Consider the following 15,870-nt stretch of genomic DNA (forward strand, 5'->3'; position numbering starts at 1 on the left):
TGCTAAGTAAACTGATTTATCTCTGCTTCTCTTGCATCTTAATTTAGCAGTACAATAAAAGATACCTGGGTTTTGTGGTGGGTGATTTGGAAAAAGCGCAGAGGAGACAATTTTGACTTTGTCTGCCTGAGGTTGATAATTTCTTCTGACTGATTTGACCTGTCAATTCAAAGAAGAAAAAGAAAAAGTTACCAAATACCTAGTTAGTTCAGTTAAACATCACTTTGGCTGATTATTTTACATTAAACTGACTGACAGATTGCCTGAAGATATCAAAATTGATTTTTTTTTTTTTTTTTTTTGGCATCATCTGGACACAGGCTGAGAGCTGACAAATGAATTTTGAATTTAAGGGACTGGTGTCTGTGATGATTATGCCCAAGGCCATGACTCTAGGGCATGAAGAGGAAAACCATCAGGCTAATTAGGCTCCTATTAGTGGCCAAACATCATGACTCATGGATTTGGAATCCTGAATTGATTTTGCTTCCTCTTTTTGGCAAAGTGTGCCAGATGTAGGTTTGCCTGGCTGATGAAGGCTTTGTAGACCTAGGGGATGGGATTGCTGTATTCTATCGGTGTGAAGAACAGAGCTTTTCATCTGAGCTTTGTTGCCTCTACTTCCATCTTCTTTGATGTATATGGTAAGAACTTAATAACTGTGCTCCGGGTGAATGCTGCACAGCGCTGTGCAATCAATGTGCACTAAGTTAGACTGAAATTCAGAGGTTAGATAAGACCTAATTGAGAGGCATGGATCATCCAAAAGTAGGATCACCTTTTGGGGGAACAATGGGGTTAAAGAACATCAGAGTTGCTATTTTAGAACCATTCTTAGAACCCAATGCCATTTTGAACAGCTTGGGCCCCTTTATGAGAAAATTTGTCACTATCCAACTGAGCTATGCTTGACAAGCTAGTTCAGGCCTCCCTTGAAAAGACAGTCCGCAGTGTGTTTGTGTGGGTGTTTAATGGTTTCAGGCCTCCAATCACTATAATCAGCTACCATTGGGTATAGACGCAGACAAGTCAATTACTCTGGATTTTGTTTGTTTTTGAGACAAGGTCTCACTCTGTTGCCAAGGCTGGAATGCAGTGGTGTGATCTCGGTTCACCCCAACCTTTGGCTCCCAGATTCAAGCGATTCTCCTGCCTCAGCCTACCAAGTAGCTAGGACTACAGGCATGCGCCACCACGCCCGGCTAGTTTTTTGTATTTTTAGTAGAGATGGGGTTTCACTGCATTGGCCAAGCTGGTCTCGAACTTCTGACCTCAGGTGATCCTCCCACGTCGGCCTCCCAAAGTGCTGGGATTACAGGCATAAGCCACTATGCCCAGTCCAATTTCATTGTTGATGAAACACTCCAAACCTGAGAGAGCTTCATTTTCCTCAAAACTCCAACCAATGCTACCTGCCACCTTTGAGGTACTGAAGGCACAATTGCATCCTGTGATGAGGCGTTGAACCTTCAGCAGCAGAAGTATACAGGTGTCTATATGGAAGTATTCATCCATCACCTCTCTCTTTTCTCATTGAATGCCTTTTCTTGTGCAACTTTGTGGTTTCTTTATATTTAGGTGGTAATATCTACACCCTTGCTACTCAAAGTATGGTCCCCTCAACAACGGCACCTCAGAGCCTGATAAAAAATGTAGAATCCTGTGGTTTACTCCAAACCTATAGAATAAAAATCATTCTCACACGATCCCCAGAGGATTTTAATGCACTTTAAACTTTGAGAAGCACTGTACTGAAGCACTATTTCGTACAGAATTGTTGACAGGGGTCTAGGACATTATTTTTAGGTAGTAAATTAGATAATTTTAGGTTTCCCAGGAATTGGTCTTCCCATAATCTTGAATGGCATAGCAATGAGAATCCCCTTTTGAACGTTCCTTTGGTCCTCTTGTTCAGAGAGAGTTTGAGTTCTAAGCTAGGTGTTTTTACATTTCTTTAATACTTGTGCCTCTCCCTTTTCACAGTGGAAATACAGGCATAGCAACCTTTGGCAGTCAACAATATCTAGCTATAATTTGGGAATATTTCTTACTTTTCACTGTATTTTTATGTTTATTCTCTACTTGAAGCAAATTGAGATGCTTTTCCTTCAGTGGAATTGGTATAGTCTAATCTAAAAACAATTTATGTTTTAAGGTATGAGTTGGGTTCATACAGAAATTTTAAATAAATAATAGTAACCGTGGTGCATACATTAGGCAAAACTCATGCAGGTACTGTTTAAATAATTGTAGTTAAGCAAGCATTGAGGTCCGAAATAAGAGTATAGCCATAGCAGTGCTTCTCAAACTTGAATTTAACCAATGGGGGATCTAGTTAGCAGAAACATTATGATTCAATAGGCCTGAAATGGACTGTAGGATCTGAGATTCTGAACTTCCAATAAGTTCCAAGATGGTACTGGATGCAATCGCACTATTTCTATGGATGTTTTGTATGGCAAGTTTCTAAGGAAAAGGTCCCCACAAGACCTTCCACTACTGTGTACAGAAACTCCTCTTACAGCTCTTCCTGATCCAACCAAGTTCACGAAGAAATTACACTGGGCATGAGATCAACACTTAATACTAGTAATTAAGATATTGCCTGTCCTTTTCTCTACATCAATGGTTCTTAAAACTTAGTGTTTTTCAGAATCGCCTGAAGTATTTGTTAAGTCACAGGTTGCTGAGCTCACCCACACAGTTTCTAATTGAGTAGGTCTCAAGAATGCCTGAGAATTTTTCATTTCTAACAAGTTTTAGAATGTGATATTGCTTGCCCAGGAACTGGGCTTCAAGAAGCATTGCTCTTCCCCAGTGTATATTCTTCTTAAAACCCACAGTGGTGATAGGGAACGGGCAGAGGATCAAGTTGCTCAGCGAAATATCACGTTGACTTGAGTAAAATCTCGCCAAATCCAATACACTATGGATACTTCTAGGGTCAAAACCCAAACAAATAGTGGAATTAGTGAGAATTTATATTATCCTAGGAAAATGTGGGTAAACTGTAACATGCTGGCCAAGATAGCCACAGTCAAAGCCTGTACACAGACACAGCATATTCAGTTTAGGAGATGAGACAACAACACTGGACTTCTGAGGAGGCAGCTTGTACTGAAGAGTGGGGAGTCACATCTTAGGAATGTCAAATGAACAGAACATAGGTGAAGTTTCCCTGCATACACTATCATGCTGATTATCTCCAAGTCTTTGCAAATACTGTCCTCTCAACCTGGAGTGACAGAGCATCTCCTCTTCATCTCCCTCCAGTTCAACTAACATGTTTTCTAGAAAGTCCTCTGTGAACTCCAGCCTAGCTCAGTTAGGTGCTCTTTTTTCTTGAGGCTGCAAAAATACCCTGTGAATAATATTATTATTCCATTTCTACTTTTTTAAAATAATTGTCTGCATATATACATTTTTGTATTTCCAGTGTCTAAGAAAATACCCTTGACACATAGTAAGCATGAGTTAAATGTTGAAAGAATTCATAAGTAAGACAGATGGCTCAATCTCTAATTTTAAAATCAGGGTGGTTCTCATATCTCATGAGATTAACCGAAGATTTAGGGGGACAGTAGGAAGTAGCTCTTGGTAGCATTTTGAATAAGGCTAGACATGTAAATTCAGAACTATTTAAAAGAAAAGAAAAGGTTTCCTAACGACCAAAGTGAGATATGTTCTCTTGAAGGAATCATAGAAAAGAACAAAGTAATAATTTCTATGCTACTTCCCAGAGGTAACTATTGTTGCTATTTTGGTATAACTATATTATGTCTTCTCTTTCTATGACAGAGTTATATAGATGTGTATTTTTGTTGAAATCATAAATTATATACAATTTTGTTTCTCTTTTTCCACCTATCATTATATATCTCCAGTATTTGTACCCACGTATTGAGATAGTCTTTTCAAAGACATTTTAGTTAACAGAATAAAATTCCATCATGAAAAGCAAGATTTGCAAACATCAGCACTATTGATATTTTGGACTGGATAATTTATTGTTGTAGGTGACTATACTCTTGTGCATTGTAGAATGTTTGCCGGCATCCCTGGACTCAACCACTAGATCTCCCTGATCCCTAGATGTAATAAACAAAAACATCTCCAGACATTGCCAGATGTCCTCATGGGTACAAAATTCTCCAGTTGAGAACCACTAATGAGGAATAATCATAATGTCTATATTCATTCTTCTGTTGATGGACATTTCAGTTATTTGCATATTTTAGAAGAATATATTCAGCTTCAAAGAATGAATGAATGTTCCCTCCCCTCCTCCAGCTGTCTCTTCCTCTCTCTCCCTTTCTGATTTGCCTTCATTTCTTTCAAGTTTCTTCAGTCTGATAATTTCTAATTAACCAAGTAAAAGATGCTAAAGGTAAAAAGAATAACTGTGACGGAGCCAGTGTAGGTGGAAAGACTGACCAGTTGTGATAAAACGGCTATGCTGTGTGCTGAAAACATCTGTTTGAGAGTGCCTGGTTCAGAAGAAACAGTGCCAGGACCACTCTGCACCAACCTGTGTTGTAACTCTTTTCCTTCTCATATTTCTCTCATCTTGATCTGGCTCACAAGAGCATCTGTTTTCTAAGCCTCTATTTTATTTTTTCATTTTTAAAAATAGCACAATAGGCTGGGTGTGGTGGCTCATGCCTGTAATCCCAGCACTTTGCAAGGTGGGTCCATCACCTGAGGGTAGAAGTTCAAGACCAGTCTGGCCAACATGGTGAAAACACATCTCTACAAACAAAACAAAACAAAACAAAACAAAACAAACTGTATCTATATCTATATCTATATTAGCTAGGCATCATGGCGGGCACCCACCTGTAATCCCAATTACTTGGGAGGCTGAGGCAGGAGATCGGGAGGCAGAGGTTTTGCTTGAGGATTTGCTGAGAGATTGCTGAGACAGAAGAGAAAAAAGAGAGCTGATGAGAAAGTAAAATAAACTGTTTGGCTTTCTGCATTTCTGTCTTGAATCTTGAGCCAAGGTCACACCATTGTACTCCAGCTTGGTGACAAAAACAAAACTCCATCTCAAAAACTCAAAATAAAAATATCACAATAATAGTATCTTGTTTAAAAAGCCGTTAGGAAGATAAATAGAAAAATACCCATAATGTGTGTTATGGCAATGCCTGGACTGATAAACAGTAACAGCCAAATAAATAAACTCTATTTAAGCACAGGGAAAGGCTGGTGTGGCTGAAGCCTCTTGGATGAGGGGGAGGGAGATAGGAGGTACAGTAGTAGATGAAGAAGTGAGGGAACAGATCATACAGTCTTGTAGGACAAGGTCATTTGGATTTTGAGTGCAATGAAAAGCAGCTGGAGGGTTTGAGGTATAAATGCAGCATGATCTGACTTACTCTTATGAAAGATCTGTTTGCCTTGCAAGAGAGCAGTACAAGTGACAAGAGTCCAAGTGTTAACTGCTGTAGTCCAGGTGTTAGGTGATAAGTCTTGGACTAGGGCTTTAACAGTGATGGTAGTGAGAAGTATTCAGATCCAGGCCATGTCCTGGAGATGGTGTTGATAGGATTTGCTGAGAGATTGCTGAGGAGTGGGAAAAAAAGAAAGGACTCAAAGAGGGTCCTCAGACCTAAGCTAATGAGTGAGGATGGCTGTACCCTTTACTGACATGAGGAAACTAAAGGTGTAGGTTGCAGGAAGCGCATTAGTCTTTTTATTAAGGTGTAGACTCTACAATGTTTATTAGATACATGAAAAGAGATAGTCAGAAAGTATAGAGTTTTCAATTCAGGGAGTAAATCAAAGCCTGTGATTCACATTTCAGAATTGTGAGCATTCAGATGCTACGTAATGCCCCGTAACTGGAGATCTCTTAAGATGAGAATGTAAACAGGAAAGAGACAGCCTCTCAGTGAGTCCCTACACACTGGGGGTGGAGAAGTGAATGCTGTAGGCGTAACCAAAGAGGAAGACTTACTTCCTACAAGTGCCAGATGCCTACCTTACACCTTGGCATTGAATATGTCCCTGTTCCTGGCACAACCTAAATGGATAGAAAATGACTTTCAAGTGCTCTTGGCACTTCAAGAATATGCCAATAATAGCTGAAATTCTCATGAGCCAGACAAGGAATGGGGTAATTAACCAAAACTAAGTTAATCTAAAGAATATAATGAAATTAGAATTTGTTTCATGTGACCTGAGACTGGTGCCCATGATGTCCTAATTCTACCACTGATGGTATAAATACACTTTCCTGGCTAATAGAGAGAGGGTGCTTTGCTCATCATTTTCAAATTCCCAGTGAATGCTTACATTTGCCTAGTGTACCAGTTTTGAAGTGTGATCTTTAAAAAAATACTCATGTTCTGCGTAGTGTTGAGTTAAGAATGCATCTCTCTGTGCCCGGAGTCATGAACTTGACACAATTAACACAGTGAAATCTACCATACATTTAATCAGGGGTACTTAATTTGATTTTCTATAATTAAGCAGAGAATCAGTTTGGCATTAGGTCTGAGAATTACTGCATTTCTGAAGTTACTCTGCATACCCCAAAAGAGCTTTATTGGATATGAATAATAACAACCTACAAATATATTGATGATAATGAGCATCTAAATGTTCTGCAAAGAAAAAAAGACAAAGAAAATCCCTGACAAGCATGAATGGCGACTCATGATGGCAAGAGTTTTTAAAATTTATGAATATTACAACATGAAAAAATAATTATGAATAATAAAAATCTGTTACAATAATTAGCTGTAATGAATGCTCATGGTGAGTTAAATGAACTGGAACAATTTAAGGCAATAGCACATAATTTGCATTTTGTGTTATGTCAGATCATTTTATCATTAGTGAGAGAAAGAAGAAGAGAGAAAGAGAAGAGACAAAAGACAGCTGAAGAGAAAGTATAATAAACTGTTTGACTTTCTATATTTCTGTCCTTAAAAAAAGTGAAAAATGCTGCATATTGCAGTTTTCAGTTTTTGCATCCATTTCAGTTTCTATTTTGAGAGTGTCAATAATGTGAGAAAGTGAAAGATAATCAGTACAGCTAACATTGAAATCAGAAAAACTTGAATGAACCTCTACATGCTTTTTTTTAATATACATTATGTAACCTAGGCAACCTCCTTAACTGACCTAAGTCTCAAGTTACATCTGTAAAAGGGGGTAATAAGAGATGTAGCTTAAAGCTCTGATGAGGAGTAAACATGTATTTTACAGCTAATTCTTAGTCCATGCTCACTATACACCTGGCATTCTGACATACCTTCACAAAAACTAAGTCATTTTGTCCTCCTGACATCCCTAATTAGTAAGTGCTGTAATTATCTCTTTTACAGATGAGGAAATGGAGACACAAAGTGATAGAATATCAATAGTAATTACATAACAGAGTGGGATTCCATACCCAGGCAGTCTGGCTCCTGAAAACTCTACCTTTCACCACTGCACTAGGCAGCTTCTCTTAGCCAGCATTATCACAATGCCTGGGACACAGCTAAGTGTTCAATACAGGTCAAGTGTGACTATTTTTTCATATTACCTTTATGGGTGTGAGAGAGTGCATTTGCATATTTGAACAGGCCTTGCTGTAATTAGATCAACCCTGGTCTGCAGGGTAGCATTTGGGGATGGCTTTCAAATTTCCCCAATATAATCTAACCAGTCCTATCCAGCAGGGGCTCCTTTACCATAAGGTAACAAGGTTACCCCAAAGTGATTTCCTCAGTTAGCGAGTGATAAGCTGCTCCCAGGCAGATTGTCATTGCCAGCTCTGAGAGGCTACTTCTTCATGACATTAAGCAGGATTGAAGACCATCACTCATCAACTCATCATCCTGGAAGCCTGGGATGACCCCCAACCTACTGACTCCCACAGGGGCATTTCTTTGATGCAACTGGTTGAGACTTATCTGGTACCTGGCTTGGGGTTCAGCAAGGTAGTGAGGAGTGATGGGAGGTTAGTTTTGTGCTCCTAGAACAGGAGGACAAAGGCCCCAATTTGCCCAAGTGTCATTTTCTCTGCTTGACCATTATCTGCAAATGAAGTTCCAGGAATACTTGAAATCTGTACCCATGCAGATAATACTAAATAGTTGCTTATTCTAGCTCTTCAATTTTTTAAACAAATTTGAGCATTGAAAGGGAGTACTATTTTTATAAACCAGTTTTGTTACTTCTGCATTTAATAGTATATCAAGAGATTTGTAAAGTGAAATATCTTAAAGTTTTCACATCTGGCAAGAAACCTGGCACAGTTGACAGAGTTATAATACACAAGAGTTATCAAAATGCAGACTTGCTGACCCTCTTCATTGTATTGGGCCAAAAAATACATGCAAAACCAGAACAGAGTAAGCATTAACTGGTATTTCTCATAATGTGCACTGCACTTTTTCCTGGATGCATCTTTTTTCTTTTCTTTTCTTTCCTTTTCTTTTCTTTTTTTTAGGGAAATGCAATGACTGGGACCCCATCTCCAGCCTTTTCCTCTTCCTGTCCCACAGCTCAGTTCCTTCTTTTCTTTCACCCAAATCCCCCTCACTCACTAGCTCCCACGTTTCTGTTTGCTCTCCGTGGTGGTCCTCCTTCTTGAGGTTATCAAGTAACTGTGCACACAGCTGGAAACCTCTTTCCCCTGCCTCCCGACCCCCAGACTCCCCAGATCAGAGTTCCCAGATCACCTCCAGGAATCCCCAGGGCAAGGAGGATGGTTTTCTCTCTGTCATTTTTCCTTTTGAGGATGTGCCTCTGCTTGTAAGAAAAATGCCTCTAGGCTGAACAGAGGCCTGCAGGAATTTGCTTTTAAAGAAAAGAGAAAACAGTAAGACAAGAGGGAAGAAAGTTCTTTACTGGCAGCATTTCTCCTCTGGGCAAACAGCTCCAGTTTGAAGTTCCCAGGGCAGAGCCACAGGGCTGAGTTTAAGGCACCATTACACATTCAACTATGGCCAGCAAGTCAGATAGAAAATTTGCTGGGATTTGGATGGTCTCATTCACTGAATTTTTTTTTTTCAGTGTTTTTACCCAGTGTTTGCTCATTTGTACCTAGTGTTTGCTAAAATCTCACATATAAAAAGTTGTTTTTGTTTGATGATAATCAGAAAGGATTGGGTTTCTTTTGCATGCACAGAGGCCCTTACTCCCAGTTGGAGTTAGCTTCAGGCAAAACAGAAAAAGGAGAAAAAAACCCCAGCCCTGGATTGCCAATTATCTCAGGTCTCTAACAAGAATTGTTTTACTGTCATTTCCTTGTCAATTGCTTTGTTGAAAAATAAAATGGGGCGGGGGAGAGGAATGGATTCATTTAATTACTTAAACATAATAGTGAAGAGATAAGACATTTTCTATCTTTGCTGAATCAATGGATTCTAGTGGTCTTCCAGGGACTGAAAAAATACTAAAAGTTCAACTTTTCGTCTTGCCATTTTTTTAGGGGAACTTTTGAAACACTTTTATTCCCGGTTTACAAATTGGGGATTCTTAAGAAATTACTATATGGTCAGGCTGTTTGAACTGACTTTAATCAAAGAGTTCAAAGTCCCCTATTCCAAAGCCTAGATTTGTTGTTTTTACATTAATTGTGTGTGTTTGTCATTTCTGGGTCAAAGTAAATTTTTCTCTAAACCAAATACTTTCATGTAAGACAAGGACAGTCGGACATCAAAATATGTATTCCCCCAGGAACTTCTATCAAACGATTTCTTTTGATAACATTCTGCCTGACATGTTCAGTGCACCCATTACATCAAAGCTGATTCTGTCTAAAAAAAAAGAAAAAGAAAAAGAAAAAGCTCTTTAATTTTGTTTTCCTTAGAAAATGCATGTTTCAGTTTTCTCTCCATGTATATCTTTAAAACCATTGATGTACTTTCAAAAGAGGATTTTTCAATAACCTTGAGTAGAGATGGAGAATGCACACTTCTTATTTTGAACAACATAGAAACTGGCAGATTCAGGAAAAGTTGTTAGATGAGGTCACTTTGGGGCAGTTCTATAAAATGTTTAAGGCTGACCTCAGTGGCCATGAGCAGAATGAAGGCCTTCAAATTATGTTCTCTTCTTGGATGGTGATAGGTTGACACAGTGCTTAGTTTACACCATCTTTTCTATTATCATTTCCAAACTGCCGGGTTCTGACTTTCTGATAGACCTGAGCCATCACAGGGGGTCTCCTGTTGCCCAGGAGATGGACAGCTGAGATTAGGAGCAAATGACTGTCTTGGAAGGATCCATAAACTGGTTAAAAATGTTATCATTGATGGATATACATTATAGAAGAAAAATATAAGGGATGGATACAGATTTATGGCCCTTCCCCTTCATTCTTTGTCCAAAAGCCCTTTGGGTAGAAAATTTTGAAGTGAGATTTTAAGAGCTGCCCAAATATTTGTGCTCTGATAGAATTAGTGATAATGGCTATGGTAAAATAAATAATACATATCTAACATTTTTTGCACATATTTATTTTCCAACAGTTCTTCAGCATCCAGTAAATGCCAGATGAAGCATGGGGACACTGAGATAACTCTACTGCTATAGCTTCTGCCCTTAGGGTACAAAGAATCTACAAGGGAGAGTCACATAGGAAATCCTAACTATTCTAATAAAAATACATGTTCAAAAACAAGAATTTGAGCAAGAGAAGAGTGATCAGTAAGGGCTTCATGAAAGAAGAAACCATTGAGTTTACTTTTACAACGAAATGTCTTTGGGGAGAACATGTTGGAAACTTTATGCTGATGTTGAACAACATGTTAAAAATTGGTCAACATCGCACTTTGGGAGGCCGAGATGGGCGGATCACAAGGTCAGGAAATCGAGACTATCCTGGCTAACACGGTGAAACCCCGTCTCTACTAAAAAAAATACAATAAAACTAGCCGGGCGAGGTGGCGGGTGCCTGTAGTCCCAGCTACTCGGGAGGCTGAGGCAGGAGAATGGCGTGAACCCAGGAGGCGGAGCTTGCAGTGAGCTGAGATCCGGCCACTGCACTCCAGTCTGGGTGACAGAAGCAAAGCTCCATCTCAAAAAACAAAACAAACAAACAAACAAACAAAAATTGGTCAACATCAACCAGTTTGTTTAATGAGTTTGTTTGACTTCCTTTTAGATAGATCTACATTGACTCTAACATGAAATTATGGAAAGAGGCCTAGCTTTTTATGGTGTCCACTATTTGGACCTGGGTGTGCATAGGATCCAAGACTTCTTATTGTTGAAAAGTTTCTCAGCTTGATCCTAATCTCTTTTACTTAAAGTTTACTACTTGTGAATATTAATCACATCTGAAAAATACCTTTACAGTTCACTTGCTTGATCAAAAAACTGTTTATGACTGTATCTTCTGCATTTAGCACATGGCTAGGTTCATGGTGGGTGCTCAATAAATACTTGTTCTAGAAAAGAGTAATAAATGAACAATTAAATAGTTTATTGGGTGACTTTTCCTTAAAAGTCATTGAGTTCTTTGTGAGTAGACACACCCTCTTGTTTTGCTATTTTATTATCATTATCCAGCATACTATTGGGAATGTTAAAATTTTCCCCTTGAAAAATTTAGCTTAAAGATACAGAGATAATAATCATTAAATGGCTGGCCATAGGCCCAAGGGTTCAAGAAGTAAAACTGTGGTTGGCAGTCAGGGTCTATCTCTAGTAAGTTGATTCACAGAGGACCCTCTTGGGGAGTGAGTGAGTGGACTGGATAACATGAAAGACGCCGAAACATGTAAAGAGAGTGGTCTTGGTTGTTAAATTTCTGCTTTTCTTTGTTTTACTCTCCTTCTGGACATACCTTGATTCTGGTCTTTGGATTCTGAGACATTTCAGTATCTCTATAAGAAATCTCAATCCCACTTTTACCTTTTAATATTTAAGTTATTTACATAAGCTTTTACTCCTTGTAGCCAAAAGAATTCTGAATGATCACTCAGCCACTAGGGGACACTCTGGCTGACAAGATCACTCACTACCCTGCTATACTTGACTTTCTCCTCCTGCCATTTTTCTGCCTTCCCTGGTTCTCTTACGATCTCAAGTGCATGAAAACAAAACAAAACAAAACAAAACCAAAACAGCAAAGTGCAATTTTTCCTAGCCTATTCTGATAGTGAGCAATGGGGATTTGACTATATGTAAGTGAACATGCAGTGAGCTTAAAATCTGGAAAATAGGCCAGGTGTGATGGCTCATGCCTGTAATCCCAGTACTTTGGGAGGCTGAGGCAGGCAGATCACGAGGCCAGGAGATCGAGACCATCCTGGCTAACACGATGAAACCCCATTTCTACTAAAAATACAAAAAATTAGCCGGGTGTGGTGTTGGATGCCTGTAGTCCCAGCTACTCGGGAGGCTGAGGCAGGAGAATGGCATGAACCTGGGAGGGAAAGCTTGCAGTGAACCGAGATTGCACCATTGCACTCCAGCCTGGGCAACAGAGCGAGACTCTGTCTCAAAAAAAAAAAAAAAAAAAAAAAAATTCTGGAAAATAACAAGTATATCCACAGTAACAGCTAATATTAGTTTTCATTTACATCCCTACATTGTGCACCACACTTTGGTGGGGTTTTCTGAAAACTTCCCTGACTGCGGCACTCCTTCTATCCCTAGTTGGATTAAAGACCGTCCTGGGTCTGAGTTTGTATAAAATATCTTATTAGTATACTTACCACATTGGTTTGTAATGATTCTGATCAGTCTTTCTCACCATGTGGTGAAATCCATCAAATGTGAAGATCCCAACACAATAATCTCTACATCAAAGGTGTTGAAATAGTGCCTTCTGTATGAATAAATAAATAATTAAATATATTAAATACATTATTTTACATAATTAAAATAATTAAATACATTATTTTAAATAATTTCAACATAGCAATATGTATATAGTTCTTATGAGCTGCCAACTGCTTTTTAAACCAATTATTTTGAACTCATTTATACAGTCTGTTTTTAAAATTGCATTCTAGGGGTTTCTGGATTCCTAAAACTGCACTTTTCCACCAACTTTTTCTCCTCAGATAAATTGGGATCACATTATGACTCTGCATTTTATTTGCTTCGATATTGGACAAGTCCCTCAATCTCATGAGAATGAGTTTTCTCTCATATAAAATGAGGCTAGTGTCACCCACCTCTCAGTATGCTGGGAAGACAGAATTGTCTTTTCCTAGCTCTCTATGCCTGTGGAGGGTATCATACATTCTTAACATTTTCCACTGTCATTTTCCAGAACAATGCAATAGTACAAGACAGAAAGAGAAGGCAAGGGAGCTCAGGGTATAGAGAAGATAATGACTATACGTGTTGGGCACTTCAAGGTGAAAAAAGAGAGGGAGTAAATAAAATGGATTTTGGGGCCTACTGGAGATGAAATGCTAGTGAGTAAGCTGGAAAAAAGGAGATGCTAGTCAAAGAGGGGTATTCATGGAAAGACGACCATGGAAAGATCACCATAGCTGGGAATGGTAACGTTGAGGTATAGCTATGGGAATGAGTGACTATGCTGGGATAGTTGGCAGCAACACTACAGGAGAGATATATAAGGAAATGAGAGGCCAAGAGGTATAAGAATGAGCTGCACAAGTATATTGTAATTATCTAGAACATAAGGCAAGTGTAAAATGTCAGAGAGACTATAAGTGAACTAGGAATTAAAATGGTCAAAAAATGTCCTAACCCCACTGAAATATTACGTTACATAGTGAGAGGATATTAAACCTTATGTTCTATGCTACCAGTTACTAGTTATATAACATTGTGGAAACACTTTTTCTAATTGTTAGGTTTCTCATTTTAAAAATGAATATAAGAGACTGGGTGCAGTGGCTCACACCTGTAATCTCAGCAATTTGGGAGTCCGAGGTGGGAGGATCACCTGAGGTCAGGGGTTTGAGACCAGCCTGGCCAATATGGAGAAATCCCATCGCTACCAAAAATACAAAAATTAACCGGGTGTGGTGGTGCACAGCTATAATCCCAGCTACTCAGGGGGCTGAGGCAGGAGAATTGCTTGAACTTGGAATGCGAAGGTTGCAGTGAGTCGAGATCATGTCACTGCCTTCCAGCTTGGGTGACAGAGTGAGACTCCATCTTGAAGAACAAAACAAAAGAAAAATGAATATAAGAATATCATCTCTGCATTCCTGTATTTTGGGGGAAAACATAATAACTAATGTATATAAGAATTATCTAATGTTATGCTTGAAGACTGTGAGATGGTTCCAGTATCATCTTGATCTTTACATCTGAACTTTAGATTTTTCAGATCGGGGGTAAGAGTTTCATCCAACAGATGAGGCACTCAATCCGTGGTATGGGAAAGTGAGGAGTCACCCATCTTTTCTTTAGTCTCTTTTAGATGAAAGGGTAGATGACATTTGGGACTGCTTTTCATCTACTCTCTTATACTCACTATCTGTTTTCAAACACCTCACTCTAATCCATAAACATAGTTGGTTATTTTATTCAATAAAGATTTATAGAGTATCTGTTTGGTGCCAAACACATATTCACCATATATTTTACATTTCCATGTTTTTGGTCCAATACATCTCAGTTTACTTTTTAGTGAGTTCTTCCATTTTCATATGTTTTCACTCTAGGTTCAGGAAAATATCGAAACTTTCTTGCCACCTAGATCATTCTGCATTGTAGAAAAATCCTACAGTGTTCCAGGTTCAACTCCATAGTCTCTTATTCAACCAAAAAGCGGTCTCGTAGAATCAATCAACTAAAATGGAAAAAGCAAATAAGTAAAAAAGAAACACAACAAAAATAACTAAACTAGAATATTTGAAGCTACATAATTACTTTATATTAGAATTATATACTTTGAGTAAAAGATCAATAGTCAACTTTGCTTTAATAAGTTTGAACACTTTAGAGACAGAACAAAATATACAATGACTGTTCTAATAATTGTTACAGTCTCTAATTTGTCTGTATTTGCCAATAGATTTTAAATTCTTAGAAAACAAGGGGCATGCCATTTCTGTACTTTTATCCCTAGGGACTAACATACACACTGGGCTATCAGTAAATGTTAATTGCTTTTAATTAAGGTAAAGATAGATGGAATTTATTCAAAACAAAATTGTTTTAAAAATGAGCAAGAAACCTCGAACCAAGATAAATTAATATTGTCAAGTGTGAAAATATGTATTATTTCTCAATTAATTCTTCAAAGTTATAAATCAAAACCGTTGTGTCAAATGCTTTTATTTCTGATTTTAAGAAAGCAACTGTAATGCAAAATGTATAATATAAGTAATTTATTGTGTCTGACATTGAACAGTAGTTTAAATGACCTCTCTGCTCTCCAAACATCTGGTATGTCTCCCATAAATAGGGCAGTATAAAAGGTAATGTAGAAGAAAAACTTGCTCAGGGGTTTAGGGATATAAGTTTGCTAGGCTGGAGGATTATGGATGTATATGCTTTTAATCATGGAAGATTATAAACATACAATCAAAAATTTTTATTAAAAAATATAAATAGCTCCTGAACAACCATTGGAATTTGAAATTGAAGCAGTGAGCTCCAAGGGCAATGTAATTTTCTTAACAATAATAGCTTCTATTGGATGAGAATTTTTATTTTGCCAGACACATTGATAAGCAAATTGAATTCATTACTTTTCATTCTTACAACAATCTTAAGAGACAGGTATCATCTCCAATTTGATGATGAAGAAACTGAAGCGCAAAGAATTTAACAAACTAGCCTTGGGTCACAAAATATAAAGTAGTGAAACAAGGTTTGACTTCAGGCCTCACAAATGCTAAGACACGTGCCGTTTTTGCTAACTACCTCTAGGAGCCTGTGTGAGACTAAAATAATCATGATGGTAATAGCTATGATAGATGCTTT

Source organism: Theropithecus gelada, chromosome 5 (genome assembly GCF_003255815.1).
Source record: "Theropithecus gelada isolate Dixy chromosome 5, Tgel_1.0, whole genome shotgun sequence".
Lineage (NCBI taxonomy): Eukaryota > Metazoa > Chordata > Mammalia > Primates > Cercopithecidae > Theropithecus > Theropithecus gelada.